The sequence below is a fragment of the Anas platyrhynchos genome, chromosome 1, assembly GCF_047663525.1.
Source record: "Anas platyrhynchos isolate ZD024472 breed Pekin duck chromosome 1, IASCAAS_PekinDuck_T2T, whole genome shotgun sequence".
NCBI lineage: Eukaryota > Metazoa > Chordata > Aves > Anseriformes > Anatidae > Anas > Anas platyrhynchos.
The window spans coordinates 99,951,842-99,977,235 of record NC_092587.1 but is presented as its reverse complement, the minus strand read 5'-3'; the positions used below and the strand labels follow the sequence as shown (position 1 = coordinate 99,977,235).

General features: G+C 39.4%; 1 long non-coding RNA gene across 1 annotated transcript in view; it reads right to left on the bottom strand.

Moving 5' to 3' along the window:
* Positions 1 to 862: 862 nt before the first annotated feature.
* The window catches only part of LOC106019576 (uncharacterized), a 40,946-nt gene continuing 16,414 nt past the window's right edge, over positions 863 to 25,394 (bottom strand). Inside the window, exons 2-3 of the long non-coding RNA XR_002405695.4 lie at positions 1,766 to 1,862; positions 863 to 1,192 (exon numbers count right to left, since the gene is read on the bottom strand). This is a non-coding gene — a long non-coding RNA (uncharacterized lncRNA). The remainder of the gene's footprint in view (positions 1,193 to 1,765; positions 1,863 to 25,394) is intronic.

The window sequence follows — 25,394 nt, the reverse complement described above, 5'->3', positions numbered from 1 at the left end:
TATACATGCAAAATAATCAGTCAATAACAGGGAAATGGTGCAGCATGAGAGGATTTCGAAATAGATTAAGCTACTCTCCTCACAAATCATTAACTTAAAAAAAACAGACAACACAGCATATACAAATTAATATCTTGGTCAGGTGAAGAAGTAAACATTTCTCTAATATAACTGAGAGCATAGATATCGATTTCTGAGCAGATAGGGTACTGCAGCCTCTAGCAATCCTATGATTAAATCACTAGCTTCAGCTCTGGCATCAGTGTTTCCTTCAGATGGAAAAAAATAAAAATAAAAATGCCAAGGATATCTCCAGATCCCCAGAGCCATTCCTCTGAGTAAACTGGCAAAATGTAAATATTTCCCTGAGGGGTTTTGATCTAGTGCTAGATTATCTGACTGAAGTTGATCATTTTAGCACTGCTTTGAAGGGGAAGTAGGTGCTGCCTTTCAGACTTGATTTGTTAAGGCTTTGAATGGAAATAAATTAAAAACTGCAACCAGCCTCTGTGACAGGGGTTTCTGAGCACTCTGCAGGCAAACAGATTTCCTAGTCTCACAGGTTCTGACCCCAGTCTCCAGAAAGTTAATACACCTCCTTCCCTTGGTTTTACTGACTTAAATCAAGGCTTCCCACTTGGAGGCAGCAGGTGCTGTGAAGACACAGTACTGCCAGAAATGGAGGGCTTCATATAACTCAACAGCAATCAGCAAAAATTGTGGAACGCAGAGACCTTATAAACTTTTAAGCTGCCATCATAGCAATCTGTGCCATAAGATATGCAAGGAAATTTGGAGATCTGATCTAAAAATCCACTGTAATCACTGGCTAGGTTAATATACAGGAAAAGAAACCTAGAGATGCCTTGGTAAAATCAAGTTTATTATTGTTCGTTATGCTTCTAATAAATTCAACATTTAAAGTTTATCATCTCTCTTTTGTCCAGTGTATCTTAAGGAACAAGAGAGAAACACAAAGTTCTGCAAAATCTTCTTTACAGCTGTCTTAGATGGCTCAAATCTTCAGTACTTGAAGAGGTACACAAAGGGGCATATTTTCCATTTTAATTAAAAGAATGAGAAACTGGAACATTAAACCTGTTGAATTTTTTATATATAAATTAAATGGGGAACTTAAATGACGAGGCCGAGAATGGAGCTCTATTGAAACAGCAGCCCTGAGCAGAATGATCTGTGAAAAGGATTAGAGGAGAAATTCTCTAAATATTAATAAAATAAGAGAAGTTACTGGAAATTATAATTCTTAATTTAATGCCATTTATTCCTTATAAATATTTTCTATTTAAGTCCTAATATGCATTAAATATTGATAAAGTCTTTATTAAAACAGTTTCACAGTGGCACGATCGTTTCTGAGTTCCCGCAACAACGGGGCAAAGGAGTCCCCAGTGGGCAGGCGTGCCTAGGAGGGCACATGGGAAGCCTCCCCAGATATCGAGACCCATGGGGAGCCTCCCCAGATATCGAGACCCAGCTTCTACCCCATGCCCTGGAGGGCTGTGTCCTGGGAGCACGGGAGGGCCACGGGCAGTGCCTGATTTCAGCCAAGACATTTTCGGTTACTCCAGGTAAAAAAATAAAAATAAAAAAATCTATTACTCCAATCATTATGAACACAGCTCTAGAGTAATGAGACTGTAGAATAGAAAGGGTACGCTATAGGGAACTTGTGCTACATGAAGACTTTTCTTGGCAATAACTTTTTATCAAGAAAATCTTGTTCATACCACCTCTTGCTCGTTACCTTTTTCACTGAAGTAGCTGTAGTTTTCAAATGTGTTTGTGTATCGTTTTCTTTTTTCCTTCCCCCTTTCCTTCCTCCCAAATGTGTTCTTATAGCTCTGCAACAGTAATACCATCCCCAAAAGAGCATGTTTTGCCAGTGTTGCATAGTATTGCTATCAATATTTTCAGCCAACCATTTAATGTCTACTACTTTTATTCAACTCAAGGGTGATTTGTTTTGAAAATAATGAAAAAAATATTCATTTTTCCTTACACAAGTATTAAGGTAAAATTATTTAGAAACTACCAGCAGCTGTTAAGTTATTTTTCTGAGCTCTAATAACCTACATTGTGTTCAGTTTCTAAACTAGTTCTCAGAATGGTTTTGCTTGCTCCTAGAGAACTGTTAGTGCATCCTAAGCATCTTTCAAGCAAACATGAAATCACAGCCAACTGACACATGATGGCAGGGATCTTAAATTTGGATTTTTGAGAAAACAATGTTTTTGTTTTTGTTTTTTTTATGAACAGAGAAATGTAAGTAGAAAAATCTGGCTCAGTATTTAATAGCAGTATTGTGTTCTTGCCTCACAAACTTTACAGTGGAATAATACAACAGATCTTAGCAAATGTTTAAATCACTTCTGCTATTGACCTTGTCCCCCTATCATTCATCATAGGAAAAGTTCCTTTTGATGTACATATCATAAGCTTGTCTTCAATTTTCAGTAATACATTGAGACATGAAGGAAACAGAAGACCAACAGCAAATGTGACAGTGTCCCCCCTCCTCTCTTTTGAAATTTCCTGAACTGCACTCTGTTCTCAAAGAAGCAAATTTTTGGGCATATTGCAGAAAACAGAAGAGGATTCATACTCACAGCTTTAGAAACAGATTTCTTGCTTTCTGTTACTCATACAAATTTGGTGCTTGTGTTTTATAATTGCTCAACAACGCTCATTATTCTATCCCACATAGCCCTCATATGTGGTGAGACGGATTATATCATCTGCACGCAGAGGGAATGTATCCATATCACCTTGCTATGCAGGGATGAGGGAGCTCTAGTCATGAGGTGGAAGAGAGCTTTAGCCTATTTAGTTTGCACTCTCCATGTGTCAGAGCATTTCAGTCTGAGAAAAGACATGCCTCACCAACCCAACTGCCATTTCAGATGATTTGTCCTCTAGGAAAGAAGTAAAAAAGAAAAAAAATCCACCAAATTTACCTGTTCATAAATACTATTTACTGAACTTTTCCTGTTCTTACCAAACTCTTGCTCTGAGCTTAAGAAGCTCCATACTGAAGGCAAGAAACGTGTTTAGTTTTCTAAAGTAGAACCTCAAATTTAAACAAACTTTTTCAGCCCTTAGATGCTCATCTCCACGGCAACCAGGGACATTCAGGAAATTCTTGTGACTATGGAGTCACAAGATGCACACTTCATATATTATTAATATATCTCCTAGAGGAAGTTCCAAACGACTGAATTACTTCTCCCCCCACCCCCCTCCCCCCGCCCCACACACCCCTATCTTGGCTTTATCTTCTAATGTTTCTTGTTATTGCCCAGTTGTCATCCAGTCTCAACACAATTAAAATAGAGCCCTTCCTCCTTTTCTTCACAAAATAACCTTTTTTTTTTTTTTTTTTTTTTTTTTTGTCTTAGATTTAGGACAGCCCCAACTGTCCTCCCACTCAGTTACACAATTTGTAGTCAATTTTGAGCTGTCCCTCCATTTAATCCCACAACAAATATATCTCAAAGGTTCCTCAAGCCCATGGTATTTAAGAAGTTGAGCTGTCTGGAATGAGAGGAGAAACAGGTTTTTATCCAAGACTTCCTTCTGTCACGTCTAGGCTACTGAAGTTTCCACCCCTCTGGCCAAAACACCATATGCCTTCACTTGTATCTGTCCAAATTTTGCTGCCAAAATAATTGTTTGGGCTCATACATTTCTGGCACCATCTCCCTCATTTATTTCTACAAGTTCCTTCCCAAGTATAAGACATAATTCATAACGTAGCTGTTTCATGCCTACTATCACCGGCACTATTGGTGCTGAAGATAGAATGGTAGCAGTGACTATTGAATAGCATCAAGGGGAAGAACAGTGCCATTTTTTATACATACAACTCTGCTCAGATCTTCTGTTTCTGTTTTGCTCAGTCAAGATGCGGGTCCTGATAAGGCAGCACTGTTCAGTTGCTTTACCCTGTTTGCCTTGTCAGACCTATGAAAAGCTCACAGGTGGTAAGACAGTTTGTATGCTATCACTAAAACATTTTTCAGAATTAGTTCAGTTTATTCTTCCTTACTCACTTTCACACATTAATTGTCTCTTGTTATATCTAGATTGGAGGGACAGGAAGTTATTTTCTTTCTAGACTTGATGATGTTCGTACAGAAAGTCATGCCTACCTAATACTTGAATCCTTAAGTTCCACTACAGGACAAATAGCCACCCCAATGGGCATACTTTCAGTGCATGCAGCTCGTGCTGAGGGAATGGTGCAGAGACATACTAATGCCTCATCACAGGTGGATCATGCAAGGCACAAAATTTTGGACCTTTACACAGTGTATTCTACTGTGCCTTGATATTCCACTGATCACAGAAAAGCTGTTGTTTTTTAACCAATGTCGCAATTCTTTGGCTTTTTTTTTTCTCCCTTTGTATATTTAATTTTCTCACTGAGGACAAGGAACCATACCTAGGAAGGCATATCCTGCTTTTTAAACCATTTATAATACAACAGTTAGCCCCCCAACACAGGGGGCTTCTTTTTTTTTTTTTTGTTTTTTTTTTTCAAAAAAGAAAAACACTTAGAGTGAAAGATTTCAGGAACCGTGGACAATAAATATTGTACCTTTGCATAACACATTACCCTCAAACTTACACTGTAGTTCTGCACTACTACTTGGGGTTTTCAGTATTAAGTGATGTTTTATGTGATTGCATTAGTTACCTTTCTTTTAAAAAAAAAAAAGTTGAATATATTTGTGTTAGTGCACTGTCAGATGGCTAATAAGGCATAAAAAATGTCATTAGCTTAACCTCCAAAAGATATCTTAACTAGTGAACTATAAAATTCTGAGCTCTTTTAAGCATCACCTGGAGAACTAGGAGGCATCTTCCATCTCTTTAATTCAAAAAACTGAAATTGAATATCCTGCTATACTTGAATAAGCAAATAATGAGTGCTGCTTATGCAGTTAGCACTTAGATGTGGTCACTGCGAGAAAGGGCAAGAACGAAGAAGCATATGTGACTGAAAAACTGAAAAGATATTAATGAGATTTCAAATATGAAGTGAAAATCTGAAGTTGTTGTACATTTAAAAAGAGACTGAAACTGTGGAGTCACTTTTTAATTATGATTATGTCTTGTTTCTATCTGAAGTCATAACTGTGTCGTCTCATTATATGAACCCAGTACAGCAATTCGATCTGCTCAGCTGACCATGGATATCTAACAATTCCAGGGAAGTCCCTAGGATTTTGCATAGATTGCAAGAAGAAAATTGTGATGAATTCATTAAATTTTGCTTGTCTTTTAACTTTATAATTACCATTGCTTGCCTCTCTCTCTCTCTAGATACAGACTCACACACAGGTCAGTGTTGTTAAATACTGAAAATCAAGTGTGTTAACAGTGAGCAGAGTTACAATTTATTGAATATGGTCCATTTTAAGCAGATGAAACTTTCTCAGGAAAATAGTGTATAACGAAGCCCAACTTTGTCTCCTCTGTTTAGGGAAAAACTACCTAGCATGCAGAGATATCCAGTGGTTGAACAAGAAACCACATGCTAACATACCTTTAGATGTAACTAGCCCTAAAATACAGAGCAGCTATATAATTAAAAAAAATGCCAAACAGATCTAGTAAACTACTATAAAAAATTTATTAGAAGAGGTAGAATAGATCATTCCAGACGTGTATTACCATTTGCTGTAATTTGAACCCATGACTGTGCAATTCAAATGCCCCCTACTCACTACCCTTTACGGCAATTCTTCCTTCATTACCAAGGCAAAGAAGTATTTCAGACAGGGAAAAGAAATATACAAGGTTTTTTCTCACTTCTACTACCTCAAGTCTTTATCGTGTTGTACAGTCCTTAGACAAAGTAGAAAAAGCCTACTTATTTTATCTTCTTGAACATACAGTAGAAATAAGGACAACTATTTTACTTCCTCTGTTCTTAACTAAAACATTGCTTTCTTGTCCATTTTGCCATTAAATCTTGAATGAAATCTTAACTTCTCCTTCATGCTTTTCATGCTTTGCTGTTGCTATTATCTCTGTAAGTACATTATATGAATTAGTAAAGCATTTGGAGAGTGAATTTATATAAAAAGATGATACAACAAGAAAAAACATACTTGAGCATGTAACCCAGATTCGCCACTTCTACCTTACAACAAAGCTTAGATTTCAATAATAGCAATGCTATGCAACTAGCAGCATAGTTTGATCTCATTTAAAAACAGGATATTTCTCCCCTCCTCCTTTTCCCTTCAACAGAACCATTAACAACTAGAAAATAATATAGGTGTTTTGCACGCAAATTTTAAAAACTACGTAATTCATTAAAATAAGCTACTCTTTCTTAAAAACCCTCTTCCTCTGCAAATGAATACAGTTAAACAGAAATTATTCCTATTTCTCCCTTTGGACAGATTCATACATACTATGAATACCTTGTTGTCTGATCACAGGTACAAAATGTACCTTTCACAGAAAGGATATATTTTAATTCTGTGACTTCAGTGCACCAGGATGCATATCAGGATGTATGTAGACAGCCTCAGTCCCACAGCTGTTGGCTATTCTGCTTTTCATAGGCTTACATCAGTTAAGCAATACAGCTCGATAGCTTACATTTCCGTTTCTTCAATCCTGGACCAATAAGGACTACTTTTCTTATTTCTGGAGCTGTACTTAGTATTTGAATAGCTGAAGAGCAACTCATTTAGTGCTGACAGCTGTTTGTCATACCCAGCTAAGGAAAAGATGAGCTGAAAAAACCCTTCTGCTATAAGAAGAGCTGTTATGTATCCTAACTGATACACAGTGCTAAATATTTCAACTCTGTATAGTAGCAACTAGCAGGTTGCCACATCAAGGTGACAACACAGAATGGGTAAGGTTGAAAGGGACCCCTGGTGGTCATCTGGGCCAAGCCCCTGCTCAAGCAGGGCTGCCTACTCCAGATTGCCAACCAGGACCACATCCAGGTGGCTTTTGAAGATCTCCAGGGAGGAAGACCCCACAACCTCTCTGGGCAGCCTGTGCCAGTGCCTATACCAGAGTATGAACTTGTCCAGGTGCAGAACTTCACATTTCTTTTGTTTGATTTTTTTTTTTCTCCAAACAGCTTCACCTGCAGCAAACTACAGAATTAATATGTACCACAAAGACTTGTACAAGAACAATGAACTGAGTCTGAGAAACAGTATCAAAGCAAATGCTATCAGATGAAAAAAACATATACATGTATATTCTGGAATCCTGGTAATTCTGGAAAAATCTTGCAGAATGACAACAGGGATAAGTTCTTAATAGTACTCCAAAACAGTAATAGCATGTTCTTTATTCAGCTTGTCAGTTTCTATTATTAAGCTAAGCACATGCCAAAGGAACTGCAAGACACATGCCTGAAACATTTTTCTTTGCACACTTCATCCTAGTATCCTCTGGTTTTATAAAACATTATGCATATATAAAATGTTCACCTTTGCAAACTAAGTCTTCATTGGAATATTCCGTGTATTATTAGCAGGGCTAAGAGTATCAGCTATAGTAGGGGCTACTAATCTCTTTCCATGGCAGGACTCTTTTAAGTTGATTATAGTTACATTCTATATCCTATATATAACCTATATCCAGGTGTTGCCCTGAGGTTGAACTTTTTTTAAGTATATCAATTAACACATTTCCAGTTTCTACATGAAATAACGTGATTCTGCTAAAGGAATCATCCCTATATGAAGATAAACACATTGTCCAAATTCTAAAAAGCTAGTACTGTATACATTTGAACCAAGATTTGTGGAACCTTTTGACTTGGAGTACAAGGTTATTCATTTAGAGAACAATTTCCAACTGCAGATACCATTCAGAGATTTTCCCTGAAATTAATCCTTTTAGATACAGAATCACAGAATTTCTAGGTTGGAAGAGACCTCAAGATCATCGAGTCCAACCTCTGACCTAACACTAACAAGTCCTCCACTAAACCATAGCACTAAGCTCTACATCTAAACGTCTTTTAAAGACCTCCAGTGATGGTGACTCCACCACTTCCCTGGGCAGCCTGTTCCAATGCCTAACAACCCTTTCGGTAAAGAAGTTCTTCCTAACATCCAACCTAAAACTCCCCTGGCGCAACTTTAGCCCATTCCCCCTCATCCTGTCACCAGGCACATGGGAGAACAGACCAATGCCCACCTTGCTACAGTCTCCTTTAAGGTACCTGTAGAGAGCAATAAGGTTGCCCCTGAGCCTCTCTTCTCCAGGCTGAACAAGCCCAGCTCCTTCAGCCGCTCCTCGTAGGACTTGTTCTCCAGGCCCCTCACCAGCTTCGTCGCCCTTCTCTGGACCCGCTCAAGCACCTTGATGTCCTTCTTGTAGCGAGGGGCCCAAAACTGAACACAGTACTCGAGGTGCGGCCTCACCAGAGCCAAGTACAGGGGCATAATCACTTCCCTAGCCCTGCTGGCCACACTGCTTCTGATACAAGCCAGGATGCTGTTGGCCTTCTTGGCCACCTGAGCACACTGCTGGCTCATATTCAGCTGACTATCAACCATCACTCCCAGGTCCTTCTCTGCCTGGCAGCTTTCCAACCACTCATCTCCCAGCCTGTAGCTCTGCTTGGGGTTATTGCGCCCCAGGTGCAGGACCCGGCACTTGGCCTTGTTGAACTTCATGCAGTTGACCTCAGCCCATCAATGCAGCCTATCCAGATCCTCCTGCAGAGCCTTCCTACCCTCAAGATCGACACACGCACCTAGCTTGGTGTCATCTTCAAACTTACTGAGGGTGCACTCAATGCCCTCGTCCAGATCATCGATAAAGATATTAAAGAGGACCGGCCCCAGCACCGAGCCCTGGGGGACGCCACTAGTGACTGGCCTCCAACTGGACTTGACTCTATTTACCACGACTCTTTGGGCCCAGCTATCCAGCCATTTTCTAACCCAATGAAGCGTGCGCCAGTCCAAGTCAAGAGCAGCCAGTTTCTCGAGGAGAATGCTGTGGGAGACAGTGTCAAAAGCCTTGCTGAAGTCAAGGTAGACCACATCCACAGCCTTTCCCTCGTCCACCCAGTGCATCACTTTGTCATAGAAGGAGATCAGGTTTGTCAAGCAGGACCTGCCTTTCATAAACCCATGCTGACTGGGCCTGATCGCCTGCGTGTAAGTGCTGCGTGATGACTCTCAAGATGATCTGCTCCATGAGTTTCCCTGGCACTGAGGTCAAACTGACAGGCCTGTAGTTTCCCCGGTCTGCCTTCCGGCCCTTCTTGTAGATGGGCATCACATTTCTAGCCGCCAGTCAGCTGGGACCTCCCCCGATAGCCAGGACTGCTGATAAATGATGGATAGGGGCTTGGCCAGCACCTCTGCCAGTTCTCTCAGTACCCTCGGGTGGATCCCACCCGGCCCCATCGACTTGCGCACATCCAAGCACCATAGCAGGTCGTCAACCATTTCCTCATGGATAGTGAGGGCCACATCCTGCTCCCCATCCCCTTCCACCAGCTCAGGGTACTGGGTATCCAGAGAACAACCGGTATTGCCGCTAAAGACTGAGGCAAAGAAGGCATTAAGCACCTCCGCCTTTTCCTCATCTCTTGTAACTAGGTTTCCTCCTGCATCCAGTAAAGGATGGAGATTGTCCTTAGTCCTCCTTTTTGTGCTGATGTATTTATAAAAACATTTTTTTTTTTGTCTTTAACGGCAGTAGCCAGATTGAGCTCCAGATGAGCTCTGGCCTTTCTAATTTTGTCCCTGCACAGCCTCGCAACATCCTTATAGTCCTCCTCAGTGGCCCGCCTTTTTTTCCAAAGATTATAAACCCTCTTTTTTCTCCTAAGCTCAAGCTGCAACTCTCTGTTGAGCCAGGCCAGTCTTCTTTGGGCATGGCTCGCCTTTGGGCACGTGAGGACAGACCGTTCCTGTGCCATTAAGATTTTTAAGAAAGGATACGATGCATCCTTTACTATAGTCTCAGAAGTCAGAGCAAGGACGCTGACAACACAGACAAGAAAATAATAGCATTTTCTAGTGCATAACAAAGAAAAGCAATACATTCAAGCATCCTTCTTCCCTAGCCTTCATCCCTTAAAATAATCATGCAAACTTTAAGAACCATCCTCCTGTATTTGTACCAGAAGTAAGCAAATCTGCTGTCATTTAAGTGGTATTCTTGCACACATGCTGTGGACAATCACTTTATGCCTTTGGACAGTGAATTGTATACTGAAATAAATCAAAATGAATTTCAGTTGAGCCCTAATTTTACAGGCTAAGGTCCATTACAGGAGAAATATAATCCCATATTGACGTCAGGTACAAAGATATCCAGACATATGATATAGAAATGTCAAATATTGCTAATCCAACATGCAAATGTAATGAGCAAATATACATAGAAACAGAGCTATGAAAAAGAGAAAAAAAACATTTTGCAAAATCTCTTCTGAATACCTTCAAAATATTTAACCCTAAGGATGTTTCAGTCCTAAGTACTTAAAGATTTTGGCCCCTACTGGGTTCTAGCTAGCACTGAATTTGTTAATACACCAAAGTTTGCAACGAATTCTAATTCAGCAGTCAATACCACTGATGAGCTGGGAGAAAGCAAAAAACACAGTAAATTCAGTACTTTTGCCTTTGAAAAAAAAAAAAAAAGTCCACTGATTTCTTTTGTCATTATGAGGCAGCAGCATAGATCAGTGAGAATTATAGCTGGATGCATGAGTTATCAGTTTCAGTACTGCCTGGCAAGTAAAACAATAGTGAAACAATAAAATAAATAAGTCCATAATAACATTATTAGTTACAGTTTATGCAACCAAAAGAAAAGCAAGTAATAACCAGGCATCTGAATGTTAAAGACCCCATCACATGTTTCTGTAGATGAGTTCAAATTACAAGATTCTGCCTAAAAAGTAGAGCTCACTGTTTAAATCAATTTGAGTTCCACATAACACACAACAACATAGTTGATATATTTCAATGTATTTCCTGGAGAGGATTTGAAAGAGATTGCAGCTTATATGTCAGGGACACGGGGAAAAAATAGAGAAGGAAGCACTGAAATAAAGTAATCCAACCAGTACCATGACTGAATTTCAAATAAAACTCCGGAGAAATTATAGCTTATGTCTTAACATCTACAGTTATCTATTAACCAACCAAAGCAAAAAATCCGCAAAGTTATTGGATATAAAATATTCTGTAAAGAAGGCAATCTATTTTTAAATAAAGGTGTTAATGCGCAGCACAATTAAAACCCATGAGAACCTTTTTTTTTTTTTTGTCATTTATTTTGTGGTTCTTTCCATCTCCTTCAGCTTGAATTTCATATCAGTTACTTTGCCAATCAATCATAATGAATGATTCCAGCTGGCACAGATTAAAAGATTGTCCAGGTGGAACGAAGGTATCATGGAGTATCCTGGGGAATGCACACAAATTTTTTTCAATACTTCCACCATATCTTCAATGGAGCCATTCCCTATGTTTTCTGTTCTTTAACTCATTTCAGCACAATAGTTTCATGGGCAACGTAATCTTGAAGTTTCAAGATTTAACATTGACAGAAGATTCTTGCTAGAACATTTCCAAAGGATTGTGGTGTGAAGAACAAAATACCCTCTGAATTGAGGCATGACAGCAGCAGAAAGCAGTTTCCAGCACATTGAAGAAAAGCACATTGAATGGCAAAGAAATGAAATGTAAGATATAATTTAAAAAAATCCTTTGCACTTCATTGTACATCCAACTGCTTCCTCCACAGAGACGCATCTGGATACCCAATGTCGCTGAGGCAACTGGAAAGAAATTTTGCCTGCAAAGATGGGATGAGTTTCCTGGTAAAGTCTCTCAGTTAACAACAGTTCATCTGCAGTAACAGTTAAAGCAGTGGGGAAGTATTTGATCAGCACTAAAGTCCAAGATATGACTGCCCTGGCGTGAACACATTAGTGACGAGCAATGCCAAGGACCTGTTCCTGGGGGAGACCGGCTGACACGGCACCTCAGAGTGCACACTGTGGCATTGCACTGTCAGCATGACAGGGAAAGTGGAAGAAGGCCAGGAGTGGCTCCTGTTTGGCTCTTGGAGGTGGAAATTCGGGGGAACAAAGGATCGTGGTGCCATTATCAAAATAAATATGGTAAGATTCAGTCATGAGAACAGTGGAGGAAGCACCTTAGTGAGAAGCTCTGCAAGACTATGCAGCTCTGAAAAAACACCTTACAGGAAAGCTTGTAGGAAAATCTCATAACTGAACTCTGAGAATTAGAAAGTACATGTATAATTGACGAGGGTAGAATAAATTATTATGGTTGAATTTTTCCAGAAGTGTGTGAATGAATTAGAAGATCCATCCACAAACATGCGTATATATACACACATGCTTTTTTTCCAACAACATCTAAGTTGAAGTCTTCACTACTTTAAAAGTATTATTAGTGCTTAGTAGAGTAGAAATTATACAGGGTAAAGTCCTCAGATGTCACTGAAATCAAGGAGAGCTTTATCCTTGATTCATTCACAGCCAGAATTTCACTCGTAGAGAGCATGAGGAGGAATTTCCAGCAGTCTCTAGCACACCTAAATCAGGCAGCTGCATCTTCCCAATCCCCTGCCTCTCATTTCTTATGTTATCACTGAAATTTCCACTGAAAGTTTGCCTTAAAGTTTCCTCGAAGAACTTGACCCCCCTACAGAATGAAACACATCTAAATAAGATGATGTATTTAGATGGTAGGTAAATCCTTAATGCCAACACAAACAGCTTCAGAGAAGGGAAAATGTCGATTCATTCTTAAAAGGGGAGAAAAATACCAACTGATAAAATGGTCAAACAGGGCTTGATCACAATTTATTTCTGACCTTTTAACGTCTTCTGTTCTCAACGATTTTCTGTCATTTCTGCCTGGCTTGGACCTGAGCCCCGTCCCAGAGGTGTTTAGCTTTATGTTGCCACTTAACTTTCAACCTCTGTTTTCAGGACTGAAAGATAAGTAACTAATTGTCACTGTGATATCCGAGAGTTTATCAGCTGTCCAAATCTACCAGGTTGGAAGAAGCCTTGCACTTGAAAACTTTTTTGTACTCATTCTGTATGAAAGCTAGCTTTATATGATAACTTGCTGGGGCCTGCTGCTGTCAGCGCCGTTATTTAAGATCACGGTGATGACCCGCCTGCTCTTCTGCTAGGCAGCAATTAATTTCATTTTCATCTTCTCCCTTCTCTCTTGAAGTGAAACAGAACAGACTCATCTAAAAATCCACTAAATAAACAAACACACCACTTTATATTATTACTTTCCTCTTTAAGCGTGACTGGTTGCTATCTGAGGCAACATATTCTGCTTCTATTTAAATGCACCCACCCAATACATGCAAAATATTGGCAGCACAAGGAAAGCTTCTTTACCGGTGTTTATGCTGCTGTGGTTCATCTTGTATCACCTTGGTTTTATTTTTGTGTACAACATCTGAATGTCTGACAAAGCACAGATGTTAGGAGAAGGTAAAAAGAATGACTTGAAAAGGAATTTAACATTTTGCTATGCTTTAAAAGAAGCATTTATAAGGGAAGTATTAAACACTGTTGGGAAAAATGATTCTTTTGAAGAAGAAAGACACTAGCCCATACAGGCATACATATGTATACTGATTGCATCTTGATAACAAAATGCTTCGACCATATGCTCATATTTTGGAATAAGAAAGGAAAAGAACCACACATCCATCAAGTGTGTTGCTTATCCAAAGCAGTTATTGCCCTTGAGTTACATTTCTGGACCTTATTGAAGAACAAGCGATACATTGTTAACGCTTCGATCAATAAACAATTATTGTTCTTTGTGAGATGCTGAAAGGGGATTTGGAGAGTTTACAGGTAAGAGGCGTAATTTACTAGTGGCTGTCAAACAACTGCAGCGCGTTCCTTCCCTACGCCCCCTCCCCTTTTTATTCTCGCAGGCTTCAGCAGAGACCCCATCCGACTGGAGCTGGTTCCTCGCCTCGTGGTGGGACACGGTCATGGTGGGACCTGCGGTGGGACCAGGGGGCTCCCTCGGTTCCTTTCCAAGCACAGCACCAGCAGCGATTCCAAATGCCTCTTCCCTGAGGCATCTCAACAGCTACCATTCACCTGAACCACTGCTTCATCAGCTGGTAATGGGTTTTGCTTTTAAATGAAATAAGGAGGTCAACTGACAAAGGCCATATTCTATCAAATACATAAACAATGCTAGATTATTTTTTTTCTAAATGGAAAAAATAAAAACACCTCCCCTTTCTTTAGGGGTCAAGTAATTAACGTTGCCAGCCACAAGTGTTTTGTGAAGAACAAACAACCTGAAATCTCTTGACACCCATTTAATTCCCCTGAACTGTGCCCCTTTCTCCTATGCATACCACAAGCTCCAGCTTTTACACTTGCCCACTTCAAATGGCTTTTACACAAAAAAATCCCAGAGTGGGAAGTTTCAGCTTTCTGTAATAAGGTTATTGATCAGCTAGGTTTACTAACACCAGTATAATGTCATTTTCTTTTTCTTCTAGCTTAACGGATGTATTTTTCTTAAAAAGTCCCCTTCTCTGCCTTGTAAAGGCAGTGAGGACTGCATCAAGAATGAAGCCTAGATCCACGAGCACAGAAGGATCCATGACGCAGTCCACAAATTGCTTCTGAAAGAGCTTAGTAATGGTAGCTTGCTAACACCAGTTACTACTAAATACTCCCTTCTGGTTTTTTGAACTACAAGCACAACTAAATCCCCGAAAACCTTAATAACATGTCACCAAAACCATTTATTGTGAAGTGAGTAGAATAGGAGCTTAATTGATGTTCTCAATAGGTCACTGATGCAAATAAAAGAGCAGCTAGTGTCCTCAGACCAGATTCAGCCTTCCCTTATTCTGATACATCTTAATGGGGTCAATAAATTTGTACTTGGGTCCCTCAAAGTCACTTCCTGGAATCAGATCAGTGCCTCGTAAATATGCAGCCACTTTCAATCCAAACATGGATCCCAAAGTCCTATACAAGCAGTAAAAGTCCAATCAATATTATTATATTTTGTACATAATGGAACACAGTGGGAAGTTTGTGTTTGGCTGTTGAAAGAGACTTCATAAATGCTCTGGCTAGGAACCAGGAACCCCAACTAATCCAAGCCCAACCTCTGAACAGGGAAGTCCACAGCAGCATCATACTTCCACCATCCACCATGCACTAGCCTAAACACATTAATTTGTTACAACCTGTACCCTTTCTTGTGATAGAAATTATTTCACTTTAAAAAACAAGGAACAGTCCAAACATTGTATTTTCCACCACACATATCTTAAAATATCACAGATTAGCAGCTTCCTCTCCATCTCTTTATGACTGCCCCCCAGACAATCAGAATATTTATTTATTTGTTTTTAAATTAAAGGAAGGCAATTTTACACTGGGGCCTTAGAACCCTTAGATTACTTCAAAGTTTTTGAACAATGACAATCTATACTAAATTTCTCAAACAATCATGAGGGTTCTTTATGAAATCATTTGATGTGACAAGGTTTTAAGGAAAAAAATATTTTTAGATTTCATTAAAGAAAAATTCAAGTGTTACTAATGGTTCCTAATGCTTTATTGAGTTCCAGCAGGGCAGACAACATTTTTTATCATATTACTCTAGAAATAATTTTACTGATTGTGCTTATTTCTGAGGCTTGCAACTTCTCCCATAAGCATGTGTATTAGTAGGTCTCATAGAAGACGTACCTCACACTTAATTTTTTTGAGCATTGAAACTGTAACAGCAGAATGGCCACATGGACTGCATGATGGTGGCTCGAATTTGACAGAACATTCTTTTGACACATACCTTTTGAATGGTTTTCCATCTAATAAACCTGCAAAATTGCATTTCCATAGTTGTGACTTGTAGTTTCACTTATTTTGGAGACTCCCTCTACATAGTTGAGATTCATGAGCTAGTCAGGCAGTAGGATGTTCCTTCACCAGAGAACCTGAAGTTCTGCATTCACACCCAGCACTTTCCAGCAAACAAACTGAAAGATAGCACTTAGCTTGGCAAAGATTAAAGGCTACCTTTTCAGATTTGGGTGTATGTTTCACACACATTGTATGTGTGTCTCAGAATGGGTTTGGAACCACATTTCTGCTTCTAAACAGTAATCCTTTAAAAAACTTCCACCACCATTTGCTCTTTCAATAGCTATCAAGTATTTGGTTCTGTCAGCTACGCACAGCATCAAGTCATGTTTCCTCGCTGCACAACGCTCTGCATGATTTTTACTCAGTTAATTTCTTTTCCACTCATTCACACAATAAGTGGGACAATTGCAAATGCATGAGGGTGCGTATCTGATGTTTTTTTGCAATGGATAACAGAGCATCTTAAATGTTTTAGGTGCATCAAATCTAACTTGACACACTAACATAGCTTGCTTAACAAAAGAAATCAGCAACTCAAGGACATTTCACTAGTGTAAAAAGTATCTAAGAGTTCTAAACGGTAAACTTTGCATTTTTGTGTGAATGATTTTTAGGAGCATATTCTCCATCCCTTCCTTTTCTCTCTCCCCCCCCCCCCCCCCCCCCCCCCGTTAAACAAGCTTAGGAAAGCATGACTGCTTTATTATACTTTCTTCACTGCAGACATAGCTGAAGATAACATGCCCTCCCGGCTAAACAGAATTCCTTTGGTAGTGACATCTCATTTCCATTTTTAAAAAGATCACCTCTGTCAAAATCAGAATTTGAATTCATGATTTTTGATTGTCATGCCTTTTCATTTAATATTAAACTCTTGAATTACTAAAAAAGTCACAGAATATGGTGTGCGTGTTACAGTACGTGTTGCATGTTAAAGCAAGTGCTTTAAAAACTAGCTATTTCTTGACTTCAAACTGTAACTCTTCATGGGCCCCCTTCACCTGTGATGTGCAACTGGTAGACGACACTGGAGAGAGACAGAGCAAGATGCCAGCTCTGCTAAAATCACTGCCAAAACTTCATCAGCTTCACCGAGGATGTGGATTAAGATTACCCCATATAGCAGACAGAGCTGCCCTCCTCCCACTTCCACCCAACTGTGGGGCTATGAACTGTCCAGAAAAAAATACTCGTTTTAAATTAGATGGGGAACATAAACTTCTACTGATTGTTTCAAGAAACTCTGGTTGGAGAAGTCTTCGGTTTGCTGCATGTCCTTTTTATCCTTGTTTCTCTGTCTTCTTGCAACATAAGACAACTCTTCATAACAGAAGCCTGACACCATTACAGCTGCTAAGAGGTTTGTGACATTTCTTTGTCTCTGCTGGACTGAGTTAGGAAAGCTTCAAGGTCATTTTCAGCACAAACCTTATCTCCAACTTGTCATTAGCAAGGATGATAATATGTTGTGACAGTGAAATGTCTGCTGCAAATGAAACGTCCTTTATATATTTCTTGACAGTATGACATCACAAATACATACCTACATTGAACTACATGAATGAATTTATGTAATACCTAACTCTGTTGTGTATATTCAGACCAACTCCATAGATTTCAACAGAGGCAGGATTCCTAACAAAAGTACTTATAATTACACTTGGGACAAGAATGTTTTTTGCCTGTATTATTCTCTCATTTTGAAAGGAAAAACATATTTCATTATGATCATGCAAGTATCTGCTATTTATAATTCATACATTTTAGGAAATAGTGATTTTTCCTGACTCAAAAAATTCTGCCTGACTGTGGTTGTTTTTATTCTATGCGTATAATTGTGCATTTTTCAGCGGTATCATCATACTCATCTTTCATCAAGCAGTGGAGACACGCTTCTCTGATTTTTAGTCTAAAGAAATGGTGCATTCTTCCTTGTGAACCAGGATTAAGCAAAAAGATAAGTGAAAAGCATGAAAATGTCTAACTAGTGAGCAAAGCATGAGTTCCCAAGGTTTTTCTCTATTCTCATTGCACCTCATTTTGATTTAAGACTTTTAAAGAAAGAAAAACTGTTGCCATAAAAACATATTTTTCTCCTTAAAAGCATAGAAAGGAATTCAGCCAATTTTTCTGCCATTTTCTTACAGATCAGTGGTTACCTCTCAGACTAGGTTTATTTAGTTACTTGTTGGATTAAGTTGTCTCAGTGGTGGAAATCTAAATGAAGTGACACGTCCTGTGATGACAAATACAAACAATGACAGTCCACAAGAAAGATACTTAAAATCTCTTTCTACAGATGAATAAAGAGTTAATTTTGCCCAGCCTTTAGGTATCTGTATTTGAGCCATACATCTGGAATTTCTTCAAAGACAGTGGTGAGAACGAAGGATGCAATTGACCTTGACTTTGAGTAAACATCTAAAATAAATCAGACTAATCACACACTGCTTCTCTCTAGCATCCAAACAGGCAATCAAGACATGTAGCTAACAGAATTAACTGATATATTTCAAGCTACTGCAAAGAAAGTCATTTCACTGAACCCTGGGAGTACAACTTTTATAGCACAGTAGTTGTATCAGTCACAGCTTGGGAAGACATCCAAACATCTCCCTACGCTTCTCAAAGCTAGACACTCAAACCTCTCCTATACAATATTCCTGTGCTACCAAAAACCAGAGGAAGTTGACATCAATATAGGAACACAGCCTGAGTCCTTCCTAACAGGATGCAGGCAAAGGGTGGTGGGTGATAAATTGGATCTCTGCCAAAAAAAACAGAGTTGTTTCTTTGCCACTGAAAAATTCACTGGTAATCCTAATCCAGCATGATTAGGATCTGACAGACGTGTGCTCACGTGATGGATGCTATGCATGCCACATTTGCTCAGTTTATCCTGTACTTTGCAAATCAGTTTGAATTTGTCAATGGAACTAACCTCTCCAATAGCACTACCTTTCTTAACTACAATTTTCTTAACTACAATTTCCTTCCATACAGTAGTCTTGACCCCACTTTGACAAACAACCAAAAAAGAAAATGTATTTGGCATCTTCTTTGTATCTTCAATTTTTTGTTACATTACAACATGTAGGTATATTAAAATAATAATAAAAGCGCTTCTTGGGCAGCTGTTACACTGAACACTGTGATTCACCTTCCCAGTAACACAAACTAATGAATATATATACGTGTGTGTCTGTGTGTGTATATATATATATGTCTCTGTGTATATATATAAAGTCTCTCTTACACTTTCCACAGGAGAGCCAAATAAAATGAGAAGGATAAAGGCTTTGAACATTTAGCGGCCTAACACATGAAAATTACCTCCAGTTCCAGGATGCAAAGGTTGGCTGACAGTCAGGCTCTGCTGGATGAGGAAACCAGACATACCCTGCAGGCAGCATTCTCCTCAGGCCCTGACCAAGGAACTACTTTCCCCTTGAAGGACAAAGCACGCTTTTATGACCTTGCACACTAACAGAAATACAGAACAACACGTGCAATTTAAGAACTGAAATCCCTATCAGAACATAACACTTCACTGTCCATACTTCTTCCTCTGAGGAGACAATGGGAGAACAAACAGTATCTGACAGGTATTTAGTCAGTTTGCTTAATGTGTAAAGTCCAGCAACTGGGGAGTACAGCAACAACAGCAGCATAAAGAAAGCCAGCCAGCCAGTTCCAGCTTGTTCCATGAAATGATGATCCAGAGGAAAAGGTTAGAAGAGGGAAAAACTGCTAGTAGTGAAAAGCATTAGAAAGGAGATAATTTTACAAAAAAAAAAAAAAAAAAAAGTAAAGAATAACAATACACTTTGACCTGCACTTAAAAATGAACTGAAGATTACATTGCTTTGGATGTTTTAGTATTTTCTTTAGAGATCATTTTAATATGAAAGAATCTGTGTAAAAAGCAAAAAGGAAACTAGAACAACCTCACCCGTATATTTCCAGAAATAGCCTTAAAGAAAACCTCAGAATTTAAACACTAAGATTTTAACAGTACTTTTTCTCTTGTATTTTTGTTGCAATTGGGTGACAATTCCGAAGTAAGTTTTTGTTTCTCCCAAACTGGATTTATCCCCAAATTAGTTTGTTAAATACACTTAGTTCTGTGAGATGCACAAAGGATCAAAGACAAACCAGCACTAACTGAAAAGGTTTCAGTACTTTTGCCTAACTTCTAATTTCATATTGAGGAAAAAACTAGCCAATTCCAAGCAATGATAATTAGAGGACACACAACATTAATTGAGAAGAAAAGACAGGCAAGAGAACCGCGTTCAACTGCACAGACCTGGAAGCAGAGTGTCATTGCTACACTTGTAAAGGCACCAAAGTTCGGCAAGGCATCCAGCAATCCAGCAGATTGTGGGTTTGGCTTTTTTTTGTTTTTCTTTTGTTTGTGCGTGCGTGTGTGTGTGTGTGTGTGTGTTTGTTTGCTTTCCTGGAGTCTGTGTTACAGATGTAGAGTTATTTCCTTGTCAACAACAAATACTTGATGATGAAAGCTTCCAGCAGAGACTGTTTTTAACCAACAGCTAACTTTTTGACTGAAATTTGGTTTCTAGTCTACCTATTACCCAGCAAACACCACAAGTTCCTACAGGGAACACGCATGTGCTACCCAAGCTTTGGATTTTCAGTGGAGACATAAAGCACCTTTTCTCCACAGCATACCTGCAGCATATTTGGGGAATGCCAGCTCTGGCACATGGTTGTCCCACCCTGCCCTCACCCTTTCCCGGTGGAGAGCTCCATCACAGGGAGAAAAAGAAGTCTCAGCACCTTCTGAGACATTTAACACCAGCCGGCAAACTTCATGCTCTTTCAGGGCTTAATCACTGCAGACTCCTAATCCCCCCCGGGCTTGGCAGACTACCTAGAAAATAAATGTTACTGCCTCACACAAGGCTGAGCTGCTCAGACAGGCACTATAATGCTGATGAGACCAGTAAAACGCAGTGTTTGCAAAGAGATCCCTTTTCTGGGTAAAATAATTTTATTTTTACTGATAATGGTGAGGTCTCAGTAAACAACACATAATTGCACTTCAATACCCCTTTTTCATTCCAAGTTTTATTTCAGTGTTACTGTGCTAGTTTCAGTAGCACAGTTCTTGTAATACTGGACACATCATTATCACAATATTTTAAGCCTGCATTAAACACACAAAAGGCCTGTTGATGCCAAAAGCAAGAAACATTAATTTAGTTCCAAGATACAAAATCAAAAAGATAAAAACAGTATCTAATAAAATAACCAGGTATTTTCGAGGAGGGACCCATGATTATTTTCTGCTGTACTTTTTAGGGGGATGAGAATTTTGCTTACTGTGTGGGGATATCACACAAGACATATAATAAATTGGCAGAGACTCGTCAGCCTTTGGGTAGTTAATGGCATTTCAGTTTTGCAAGGCAAAAGCATTCCTGTAACAAAGTGTCAGCTGTGAGATATTACATGAAGGAATATGACACAGCAGAAGTGACATGGCTGCTGGGGATTATGGCACAGCAAGGAGTGTCCTGTTTGACTCAGCTTCTTCTAATCAGAAATAAGTTTGTCTGACATGCCTGTGAATTCATAATTTGTAAAGTTTAAATTGAAAAAAAAAAAAAAATGCCAGTTGCTTCTTCTTCAGGGGGGCAGTCTGAGTCTTTCCCAGAGGTGTATTTCTTATTCAGAGGAGTGCTATAAAGCAGCCGACCCTAGCAGCTTCCAGACAATAGAATCTAGTTACTTTATCCTTCCCTTTATTCAGTAAAAAAAAAAAAAAGAAATGCTCTATATAAATGCTGCTGCTCATTATCATGAGGATGACTGCTATTTCAAAAACAAACAGAAAACACATCTTACAGATTTATTTAAAATATAAAAGGTAAGTATTAAAGACATCTCAGTGAGTACCACTAAAGCAGAAAACAATGTAAATCAATTCCACAATTCTAGAACCGACTTTTTTTTTTTTTTTTTTTTAAATCTTCAACTGAGTTGAGGCTGGAATTCAGAAAACATGAATGTACCTGAAGGACCACTTTCATTTTCGACAAGTTTCTCATTCATAGAATTAAACAGGGAGCCCACGCAAGTGCCATCCAGGTTTGCACTGCTAGAATACATTATGAAAACAAACTGGTTTAGAAAGTCCATATTTCCACTTAGATAACAAGTGTATCAGGTTTTCCTGACTGAAAGAATCAGAAAGCACAACACCACTGAGAGAAAATGAAATAAATCTGCCACGGTGGTTGTAAGTCATGCAAGCATAAAGCCTGATGGATACGAGAGAGACTCTTTGCCATGACCCTTCCTTAGACCTACTGCCTCCATCACTGATGTGAGTAGCTGTATTCTGTCCTAAGATAAATGATTGTCACTGATAAGATGGAATAAATAGACAATCAGCTACCTGATTGAAATTCTGTCTATTTTTTTTCCCCCGGTACTGTTTAATCACTGATTGATTGACTGATTGACTGACTGGGTGATTTGAAAGCAGGGTCAGTTTCTGTCTTTGCTTTGGGTTATCTTCCTGACAAGGGGGGGCTCGGCCATAGCTAGAGGCATCTGAGATCTTCTGACCTGTATTAAGATTTGAGGGCCTTGTATTCCTGATTCCCATCGTAATGAGCTAGCTAGGTACAAACAATGCTCATTTTCTATACAGATAGATACACTCCACCCTCATTATAAAACTATTTTCAAAAGGCAAGGATATTGAATGTTATAACAGTAATGTCAGCTCTCATGATTTAATCATGAGGCACATGAGTTTTCCGTTTAAATTTGATGTTCTCATGATCTCAATATTTTTCATGCAAATCTTGTTATTTCTGCATCCTTTCACGCTGTAGCTTAAATTGCTTGTCAATTGCATTGCTCTCCTCGCGTGCGGTGCTTCTGAGATTCACCAGTATGATTTTACACTTCTATTTATAACTATTACTTTAGCATTTTATCTCTTAAAGAAGACATTATACATTACCCAAAATCTACTCACTGCACCAGATGAGTTGGAAGAAATATTTCTTTCATTTTTGGGAAAAGGAATAGAGAAACAGTTTAATTATCAATATTTAAATTAGCCCAGCATAAGGCTCCTCAGAAGAACCAAGGAGAGCAAAAGGGCACTAGACCCAACAGAAGAGAAAGGCAGCATACAGGAAGTTAATTGCAGTGCTGTTTCAAATACACCTTATAAGAAGGAGAGGAAAAGGCATTTTATCTTTACTATATCTCAAAGCAGGAGTGTCTCTGGGGCTTAAATTAGCCACAGTTCCCCTGACTAACTCTTACTTTTGGAAATTCTCCCTCCCTACTCACCCATCCCACCAGCAGTTAGACTCTAGTGCCTTAATCCCCAAATGACGCAGTCTTTATTTGCTGTGAAACTACAACCACAGCCTACATACCTATTTTTTTCCACCTTTTATAGCAAGGAATTACTAAAGGCCTCTAAGGTTCCACACAGATGTGCATGTAAGTTGAGTCTCGCTGCAAATGAGGACAACCAGGACGTATTTTAGTCTCATAACCTAGCAAAATGAGCTATGTGTGATCTTGCCATCTCTGCCCATTTGTCAGTCCTTAATAAAAATTATCAGTCCCCATCAGCCAAATGGGCAGGAGAGTTGAGATTTTCCCGTGTTCTGCAGATCAGAAATGTAAATTAGGACACAAGGCTGCCGTATCCGCTCAACTCTCGGAGGCTCTGTTTGGTCTGTCAGCTGCCACTCAGCAAATGTGCAGCTCAGTGCCATCTGCAACACATGCTGCTGCTTGCCCAGCCTGCAATTAGAAAACACAGGATGGAGCACAAGACATTCGGGGGATTTAGAGATGCAAAAGTCAGGGATTAGAGAGAGAATGGCACAGGTGATGCAAGAGGGAGCTAAGACTAGTGCTGTCAGAGAGAGTACGTAAGACATGAATCCATACACGCACACAAAATGTTGCTTTGGTTTCCCCCACTCATAGAATAACATCTTATAAAACAGCAGCAACCCTTTGCCTAGCACACCAACCTGAGAGGTTTCCACAACCTTTTCTGTCATACCATAGTGATCTTTCCTATCACTTCTAGATAGCAGCGTACTGTTTGAATTCATAGCTATTGTGAAAAAATCAAATGTAAAAAGTCCTACCTCATTTTTGCTCATTAAGGATACACAAACACAGGCTGCATAGTTTTTCATTATTTTAAAGGAGAACTAAGCTCTTGTGCAATTAGTACAATTCTAAGTAAAATTATTACTGTACAACACCCATCAGCACAGTTATAAATTAACAAAGAAGCTTGCTAAAAGAGTACCAGTTTTATATACATATATATACACACACACACAATACATGCATCCCTACAATGAATTGCTCTTTCAGAGCCAACATTTTTCATTAAAAGTACTCTAAATGAATAAAATCATTGATGAAGAAGAGGTCAGAGAAAAAATAAAAAGCAGGAAAATTGCTGAGCATCAGCAAGAAATAAAATACGATTTATTTACATATGGGCCAGAATAATTATTCCATAGACTACTTTTAGGCTTGTCTAAGCACATTCTCGGTGCAGGTAGAGTGAAAGAAAAGTAGAATACTAAATCAAAGTACACACCACTAGCTCTGTAGGGGGAGTGTAGAGGGCAGCGTAGGTGTGATTGGATTTTACTAGGCTTATACCGTGGGACAAAGTGACCTGTCACCCTCAGGGACTTTCTACTACACCTCTTTACTGGAGTGCATCCAGAAAAATCCATGCCTTTCATTGCAGTTTTGGAAATAAGTTTGGTTAGGAATTATAAGCCTAAAGCAGCTCAGTTTGTGCCTGGAATAAAAATGCATGAGGTCCAAACATGCAAATACATTTTGAATCACCTCCATTAAAATTATATATTTAGAATAAAGACAACAGCACTTCCTTCCCTACCCCCAGCCAGTGACAGCACACAAGTTGGATCAGGGCTTCCAAATGTGCAGGCAGAATTCATTTCTGTTGCTCTGACTGGTGTGTGCATGCATGGGAAGGAGAAGTCCAGCCTTGGGACAGCTGTCTTCTACCATAAAAAGGGAAGATTTAGAGGGAAACAGGAGACGGGAACCAAGCAGCAGGAGAAAGCTGCGTAAGGGTCAGGCACTGCTCCTACTGCCCCTGGAGCTACGCTGGAGTAAGAAGAGTGGTGTCCTCCCATTGCCCCTGTCAACACAGTCGGTGCCAGGAGCACGTTTGCCTGCGCAAGTTTGCCTTTGCCAAGGTGGCAGGAGAAGCCTGCGTACCCCCATGGCTGCACAGCTCTCCCCAGGCTCCACTGGAAGAAGAAAGGAGGTGAACACAGGGCTGCCCTCGTCATTCAGGAAAGAAACAGGACAACAGCAGGGCAACGGAGCGTGACAGAAGAGGGGTTGTCTGCTCAGTGAGATGGGACAATGG